This window comes from Scyliorhinus torazame, chromosome 5 (assembly GCF_047496885.1).
Source record: "Scyliorhinus torazame isolate Kashiwa2021f chromosome 5, sScyTor2.1, whole genome shotgun sequence".
Taxonomy (NCBI): domain Eukaryota; kingdom Metazoa; phylum Chordata; class Chondrichthyes; order Carcharhiniformes; family Scyliorhinidae; genus Scyliorhinus; species Scyliorhinus torazame.
Genome location: NC_092711.1, coordinates 99,927,713 through 99,937,083, shown reverse-complemented (window position 1 = coordinate 99,937,083; position 9,371 = coordinate 99,927,713). Strand labels below are relative to the sequence as shown.

Below are 9,371 nucleotides of genomic sequence, written 5' to 3'. Positions count from 1 at the left end.
AGCGGGATTTGAACTCAGGACCCTGGTGTTGTGAAGCAATAGTGCTAACCACTGTGCTACCATCAGGGAAATACTACAAGACAGACCCATTGGATAAGCCTGAGAGAGAAAATCATACAGAATCATAGAATTTACAGTGGAGAAGGAGGCCATTCGGCCCATCGATCCTGCACTGGCCCTTGGAAAGAGCACCCTACTTAAGCCCATGCCTCCACCCAATCACCGTAACCCAGTAACTCCAGCTAACTTTTTTTTGGACACGAAGGGGCAATTTAGCATGACCAATCCACCTAACCTGCACATCTTTGGACGGTGGGAGAAAACTGGAGCACCCGGAGGGAACCCACACAGACACGGGGAGAACGTGCAAACTCCACACAGTCACCCAAGGCCAGAATAGCTGAAACATGAACACACTGTTCCTGGTAGTTGATGGTACAGTGGTTCAATAAATATAATCAGTGGATTAAAATGGTGTGTAATATAGAATAAAAGCAGAAAATGCAAATTAACGCAACAGGTCTGGCAGCATCATAGAATCTTACAGTGCAGAAGGAGGCTATTTGGCCATCGAGTTTGCACCAACCCTACAAAAGAGCACCCCACCCAGGTGCACTTCCCCCGCCCTCTCACTGTAACCCCACTTCACCGTTGGACACTAAGGGGCAATTTAGCACAGCCAATCCACCAAGATCCCACAAACAGAAATGTGACTGTGACCAGAGAATCTGTTCAGTGATGTTTGTTGAGGGATGAATATTAAGCAGTAAACCAGGGCGAACTCCCCTGCTCTTTGGAATAACATCATGGGAACTTTACACCCAACTGAGGGCAGATGGGCCCAGAGTTGAAGGTCTGATCTGGAACACGGGACCTCTGACAGTGCAGTGCTCCCTCAGGACTGCATCAGAATATCAACCTGGATTTGATGCTCATGTTTCTGGAGGTGGATTTGAACCCACAACCTCCTGATCCACAAGGTGGATGCAGGTGAACAGAGAGCTGGAGAATTTTTAAAGTCCGTGCATGAACTTCTGTTTTGAACCAGATGTATTTACAATTTTTATGTGATGCAGAGCAAGGCCAGCAGTGTGAGTTCAATTCCCGTACCGGCTGAGGTTATTCATGAAGGCCCTGCATTCCCAACCCTGCTCCTCGCCCGAGGTGTGGTGATCCTCCGGTTAAATCACCACCAGTCAGCTCTCCCCCTCGAAGGGGAAAACGGTCTATGGACATCTGGGACTGTGGCTACTTTACTTACTTATTTTCTAAATCCAGATTCTACATCCCTCTTCACTTAAATTTTACTCCCTCTGATGGATGAAAATGAAAATCACTTATTGTCACAAGTAGGCTTCAAATGAAGTTACTGTGAAAAGCCCCTAGTCGCCACATTCCGGCACCTGTTCGGGGAGGCTGGTACAGGAATTGAACTGTGCTGCTGGCCTGCCTTGGTCTGCTTTCAAAGCCAGCGATTTAGCCCTGTGCTAAACCAGCCTGTTTAATCCTATCCTGATTGTTTTAAAGTCAGTTTCTCTATGGACGATTTAAAATGGCCCATTCTCCTGATCACTCAGTGTTGTTCTGTTTCTAGTAGCTGAGTGTATCTGGGACCCGTTCTACAGTGCAGGCTCACTCTGCATTTCACATGTCAGTTACTCCATATGTAAGAAATTACATCTTTTCACTCACACCGGTATCCCAATATCATGTCACACTGATACAAGGCACTATTAACTGTTAGGTAAACTTTAAAAAGATCGGGGCGGAGGGGCAATGGTGTCTGTCTATAGATCTTGGCATATCTCCCTACCGCCCCCCCCCCCCCCTCCCCCGTGGCTGCATGCGTTTCCTCCAGCATGGTGCCTGGTTTCTGTCCATAGTCCAATGATGTGCAGGTGAGGTGGATTGGCCATGCTAAATTGCCCCTTGGGGTGGGGTAGCAGGAAAAGGGCAGGGGATTGGGCATAGGTAAGATGGTCTTTCGAAGAGTCGGTGGTGACTTGAAGGCATCCTTCTTTGATTTTATGAGGAATCTCTGAGCGGCACTTTTCAAATCACTGGATGGGATTCTCAGTGAACCAACATCATTTGCTCAGAGAGAGGAAGTTTGTGTTGCAGCTGATTAGAAGCAGCGCAGATATTCTGCAGACACACACAGCCACACTTTCATACACCGAGAACCACAGACACACACACTAATACAGGAATACTTCCTGTCACATAGGAAGAGTTTATTCATGAAGGCCCCGCCTTCTCAACCAGGCCCCTCACCTGAGGTGTGCTGACCCTCCGGTTAAATCACCCCCAGTCAGCTCTCTCTCTGTCAAAGGGGAGAGCAGCCTATGGTCCTCTGGGATTTTTGCAACTTTTATTTCACATATACACAACAAATATAGATTCCTTTCAGGAACAAAAATCCAACAGGAAAAGTGATGCAACCGTGACTAACAAGAAAAGTTAAAGATTCCATGAGATCCATTAGAATTCAGCAAAGGAGGACCAAGAAACTGATGAGAGCAAACTGGCGAGAAACATAAAAACCAACTGGAAAAGCTTCTGCAGGAATGTGAAAAGGAAAAGATTAGCAAAGACCAATGTGGGTCCATTCCAGGCAGAGACAGGAGAGTTTAGAATGGGGAATGAGGAAATGGCAGAGAAACTGAACAATGTGTGTCTGTCTTCACAGAGGAAGACACAGAAATTGTCCCCAAAACACCAGAGAACCAAGGGACTGGCAGAGATTAGTATTGGTGAAGAAGTCGTACTGGAGAAATTAATGGGATTGAAAGTGAATAAATCCCCAAAAGCTGATGATCTACATCCCAGCGTGTTCAACGAGGTGGCTGGAGAGATCTCTATTTCTCATTCTAAATTCTCCTGACTCTATCTGGAACAGACAAACCTTTGTCTGAGCCAAACGTTTCCTTTTTATGTACCCACAGAAGCTTTAACAGTCAATCTCTATGTATTTTGCCAATTCACATTCTATTCTATTCTCCCTTTGTTTCTCAGTGTCTTGGTTGAAGAACTGAAGTAAATCCTCGGGAATGGATTATCACTTTGGACAGGTTCAGAGACAATTAAATTTCGACTTCCAGGACAGAGTAACTATAATTGTGGAGTGTGATTGTCGGTTATGTAAAAGGGGAAAGTTCTATTTTATAGTTTATGTGTAGGTTTCCAAGTTAAAGTAGCTTCTAGTTTGTTTGTTTGTTGTATTAAAACTCATAAAACTTGAAGTCCCGTCGTGTGATCCTTTAATTTGTTGACTGGGGATTTGAATTTTTTATAAGAAGTTGCTGAACTTTATGGGGGTCCAAATCCACAAGTTTTGTCTTCCTATTTGAGCCTTGGGCACCTTTCAGTCTCTATTGCTCGTGTCAATGACAGCCAGTTGATGGAGCTGAGGGCTGAATTTAGCTGAGAATAATGGGGCCTGTGGCCCAGTTGGGAAACTGCCATGGGCGTCGCTAATAGAGACAGGAAGGTGCTGGAGGACTGGCTGGGAACTGCACCACCAACCAATCGGGGTTCAGGGGCGAGAGTGACCGGTGCTGATGGTGATGTTACCCCCAGGGTTCAGTGCCCCCTTGTCCAAAGCGGGGAGTCATGGGAACAGGGTACAGAGGAGCCGAAGGGAAACCATTTGGGACCAGAACATTGTGAACATTCTGTTACTCTGGTTATCTTTGATCCTCAAGTAATTTTCTGTTAGTTTTTTTAACCATGTTCTGTTTCGTCAATAATCTTTTAACAGGAAAATATTTGAATTTGTTGGACGTTTCCTGATTAAATCTGTTCACTTTCAGGAAAGTGGGTGAGAGGTTGACAGGCTCTTTAACAGAAAATGAGTCCCTCTAAGGTAATTGGCAAAGGAGCCAGAGGGGTAGAGGGGATTTGAATTTTCTTTTGACACAGTGTTTGAAAATGGGTTCAGGGAATCAATCGTGACTGACTAATTTATCAATGTTCTCTGAGGAAGTAACAAGGGATGTCATTAAAGGAGAACCTGTAGATGTGCTTTGTCTGGATTTGCAGAAGGTATTTCCCAAGGTGCCACATCAAAGATTATTACACAAAATAAGAGCTCGTGGTTTGGGGGCAACATATCAGCATGGATAGAGGATTGGTTAGCGAACAGGAAGCAGCCAGTAGGTATAAATGGGTCAGTTCTGGTTTGGTAAGATGTGACAAGCGGAATGTCACCAGGATCAGTGCTGGGCTCTCACCCATTTACAATCTGTATGAATGTGTTGGATGACGGGATTGAATGTCTGGTGGCTAAATTTTCTGATCCTTATAGACGGGTAGGAAAGTAATTTGTGAAGTGGATTTAATGAGTCTGCAAAGGACTACAAATAGGCTAAGTGAGTGGGCAAATGACAAATGGAGCATCACTTTGGAAAATGTGAATTGTCCACCTTGTCAGGAAGTGTTAAGTAAAACTATTATTTAAATGGAGGGAGATTGCAGAACTCTGAGGTACAGAGGGATCCCGGTGCCCGATCCCAAGTTAGTCTGCAGGTGCAGCAAGTGATTCGGAAGGTCAGTGGAATATTTATTGCAAAGGAAATCTAATATAAATGTAGGGATGTTTTGCTGCAGTTGTATAGAGTCAGAGAGGTTTACAGCATGAAAACTGGCCCTTCGGGCCAACTTGTCCATGCCGCCCAGTTTTTACAACTGAGCTAGTCCAAATTGCCCGCATTTGGCCCATAACCCTCTATACCCAGCTTTCCCATAGAACTGTCTGATACTCGCAAGCCTCTGTGTGAAAAAAATTCCCCTCTGTACCCTTTTATATCTCTCCCCTCTCACCTTAAACCTATGCCCTCTAGTTCTAGACTCCTCTACCTTTGGGAAAAGATGTTGACTATCTACCTTATCTATGCCCCTCATTATTTTACAGACCTCTGTAAGATCACCCTTAAGCCTTCTATTCTCCAGGGAAAAAGGTCCTAGTCTATCCAGCCTCTCATAACTCAGACCATCAAGTCCTGGTCGCATCCGAGTAAATCTTTTCTGCGCTCTTTCCAGTTTAATAATATCCTTTCTATAATAGGACCAGAACTGTACACAGTACTCCAAATGTGGCCGTACCAATGTCTTGTACAAGTTCAGCCAGATGTCCCAACTCCTGTATTCAATGTTCTCACCAATGAAACCAAGTATGCCGAATGCCTTCTTCATCACCCTGTCCACCTCTGACTCCACTTTCAAGGAGTTATGAACCTGTACTCCTCGATCTCTTAGTTAATGGGAGGGAGTTGGGGAGAGTGAAAGAACAGAGTAGTTCCTGCCCCGATTCGATCAACCAAAATGTATCACCTCACATTTATCTAAATTTAATTCCCATCTGCCATTCATCGGCCCAATTGATCAAGTTCTGATGCAATCCTAAATAACATTCTTCACTGAATCTTGGTGTCATTTGCAAACTTACTAACCATGCCTCCTACATTCTCCTCCAAATCATTAATATAAATAACAAATAACAGTGGACCCAGCACTGATCCCTGAGGCACATCGCTGGTCACAGGCCTCCAGTTGGAAAAACAACCTTCTACAACTACCCTTTGGCTTCTGTCGCCAAGCCAATTTTGTATCCAATTGGCTACCTCATCCTGGATCCCGTGAGATTTAACCTTGTGCAACAACCTACCATGCAGTACCTTGTCAAAGGCCTTGATAAGGTCCGTGTGGACAAGGTCGACTGCACTGCTCTCATCTACCTTGTTGGATACCCCTTTAAAAAACTCAACCAAATTTGTGAGGCATGATTTTCCACTCACAAAGCCATGCTGGCTGTCCCTAATCAGTCCTTGCCTCTCTAAATGCCGGTTGATCCTGTCTCTCAGAATACCTTCCAACAACTTACCCACCACAGACGTGAGGCTCACCAGTCTGTAGTTCCCAGGCTTTTCCCTCTGGCCTTTCTTAAACAAAGGCACAACATTTGCTACCCTCCAATCTTCAGGCGCCTCACCTGTGGCTGTCGACAATTCAAATATCTCTGCTAGGGAACCCGCAATTCCCCCCCTAGCCTCCCACAACGTCCTGGGATACATTTAATCAGTTTCCAGGGATTTACCTACCTGGATGTGCTTTAAGCTTGATCTAACCCCATTCCCCCACTCCACTTTGTGGGTAATCTGCGATCCCAAAACCAAATTTTAACAGTCCCAGCTCGCCATACCTTCCATACTGTCACTCCTAGCCTTGGCATCCAGGAATGGTTTTGAAAATGAAATGAAAATCGCTTATTGTCATGAGTAGGCTTCAATGAAGTTACTGTGAAAAGCCCCTAGTCGCCACATTCCGGCACCTGTTCGGGGAGGCTGGTACGGTAATTGAGCATTGCTGCTGGCCCGCCTTGGTCTGCTTTAAAAGCCAGCGATTTAGCCCAGCGTGCTAAACCAGCCCCTTGGTTTTGCTAACCTGCCTGTGTATCTACACCTGAGGGGAACTGGATCTTTACTCCGTATCTAACCTCGTGTTGTACCTGTCCTGGGAGTGGTTGATGGGGTCAGTGGAGAGGCAGCTTTCCTCTGTATCTAACTCTGTGTTGTACCTGTGCTGGGAGTTTTTGATGGGGTCAGTCTATAAGGAGATTTTTTTCTGAATCTAACCTCGTGCTGCACCTGGCCTGGGAGTGTTTGATGATAGAGTGTAACTGGAGCATTACTCTGTATCTAACTCTGTGTTGTACCTGTCCTGGGAGTGTTTGGTGGGGACAGTGCAGAGGAGGATATACATTGTATCTAACCTTGTGTTATACCTATTGCGGGAGTGTTTGATGGGGACAGCATTGAGGGAGATTTACTCTGTATCTAACAACATTTTGTGTCTGCCTTGGGAGTGTTTCATGGGGCAATGTAGAGGGAGCTGTGCTGTAACTGATTGGAGAATGGTTCAAGCTGGCACTTGGTACTCAGGTTTTCCAGTACAGACACCCTTCACTTTAAAAATAACATTTCATTCAGAGATAAGAGAAACCATCACCGGTACGTCCACTGTCGTCGTCCCCTCCGTCCCGTCCCACCCGTCCCACAAACACACACACCCCGCAGGCCCAGAGGGACAGTGAGGGTCTTGAACATTGTTGTACAGTCTGATTGATATTTCATATGAGCCTTTTTCAGTTCCATAGAATCACTATGGTGCAGAAGGAGGCCATTTGGCCCATCAAGTCTGCACCAACCCTCCAATGCGGCACCCCACTCGGGACCACTCCTCCACCCTATCCCCAGAACCTCACCTAACCTTTGGCCACTCAGGGGAAATCTTTTAGAATGGCCAATCCACCTAACCTGTGCATCGTTGGACTGTGGAAGGAAACCGGAGCACCCGGAAGGAACCCACGCAGACACGGGGAGGAAATGCAAACTCTACACAGTCACCCAAGGCCGGAATCAAACCCCCCTCCCTCTGATCTCCAGTCGGCCTCTGTTCAAATGAAAAGAGCCCCAGTTTCTCTAATCTCTCCTGGTAACTAAAGCCTCTCTTCCCTGGGATCATCTCAGTGAATCTCTTCTACACCCTCTCCATGGCCTTGACATCCTTCCTGGTGTAAGATCCCCAAAACCTGATCTAATATTCCAACTGCAGCCTCACCAATGATTTGTCCAGGTTTACATGACCTCTGTCCTTTTGAACCCCACACCCAGAATTATAAAACCTTGGATCCCATGTGTTTTTTACACACTTTATCAACTTGTCCTCCCACATTTAAAAGTTTGTGTATCTGAAACTCCTTTTAGGGTTTTGGAGACATTAACATAACATGGCTGAAATACATTGACATCCAATGTCTGATATAATGTGTGTTATGGGAGAGAGAAGTTTAGTCTGAATTATAAACTCAAGCAGGCGCTTCACTGCAGACAGGTCACCGTGGAAACGCTGATAAGACATTCCTTCACTGCAGACAGGTCACCGTGGAAACGCTGATAAGACATTCCTTCACTGCAGAAAGGTCACCGTGGAAACGCTGATGAGACATTCCTTCACTGCAGACAGGTCACCGTGGAAACGCTGATGAGACATTCCATTCCACAGAATCGACTCATTGGAAACTAATCGGATCGGGGAGAGGACAGAGTTTGTCTGTTATCAAGTCTAAAGGTAACAGGGGCATGGATGAGGTTTCAGCAGCAGTTGGGGTGGGAGTGGACACAGGTGACATTATGGAGACTGAAATATCTGGTATTAGTGATGGTGTGGATATGGGGTCAGAATCTCAACTTGGGGTCAGATCTGACACGGAGATAGTGCAGAGTGTGGTTCAGCCTCAGACAGTTCCCAGGGAGAGTGATGGACTCGGGAGTTAGGAAACGGAATTTGTAATGGTGACTGAAGACAATGGCTTTGATCTTCCCAATTTTTAATTGGAGGAAATTTCTGCTCATCCAGTACTGGATGTGGGATAAGCAGTTTGATATTTGAGTGACAGTGGAGGAATGGAGAGGGATGGGGGTGAGGGAGAGCTGGGTGTTGTCCGTGTACATGTGAAAACTAACACGGTGCTTTTGGATGATGTCACCTACTGGAAGCGTGTTGATGAGAAAATGGAGGGGCCGAGGATAGATCCTTGGGGGACACCGAGTACAAGGAGTTGGAGAGGAAAGGGAGGTTTTGATGTGGTAGTTGCAATGATGGTGGGGTTAAATATTGTTTTAGGATGGGTGATGATGGTGCATTTAAAGATGAGCGACAGGACGAAGAGGGAGAACTATGAACAATATCACACAACATGCAGAAGGTGAATGGTCAGCAGTTTTGTGAGAATGTGGTTAAATAGTAATAATCAAACAATCTTTATTAGTGTCACAAGTAGGCTCACATTAACACGGCAATGAAGTTACTGTGAAAAGCCCCTAGTCACCACACTCCGGCGCCTGTTCGGGTACACAGAGGGAGAATTCAGAATGTCCAATTCACCTAACAAACACGTCTTTCGGGACTTGAGGGAGGAAACAGGAACAGCCTGGGAGCAGACACGGGGAGAACGTGCAGACTCTGCACAGACAGTGACCCAAGCCGGGAATTGAACCCAGGACCCTGGCGCAGGAGGCAGGTCTAACGGAGAAGATGAGCTCTGATGAAGATGAGCTCTGATGAAGATAGATGGTAGGAGAGAAACTGGAGAAAGAGGAGTTCAGAGCTCAGACCAGGTGGAACTTTCGAGACAGTTTGGCCCATTGGTAGAGAGGAAAGCAGCAGAGGCAGCTCATCAGATTGTCTCAATCTCAGTGAGAAAGAAGCTTCATGAACTCCACACACTTGAGGTGAGGATGGAGGAGACAGGGGAGAGGGAGAGACCTTCAAACAGAACTAACTTGTGATGGGATGTTAAAAGATTCAACACA

General features: G+C 45.9%; 1 long non-coding RNA gene across 1 annotated transcript in view; it reads right to left on the bottom strand.

The window, feature by feature from the left end:
* The window catches only part of LOC140419167 (uncharacterized), a 415,920-nt gene that overhangs the window by 116,578 nt on the left and 289,971 nt on the right, over nt 1–9,371 (bottom strand). The window lies entirely within an intron of this gene.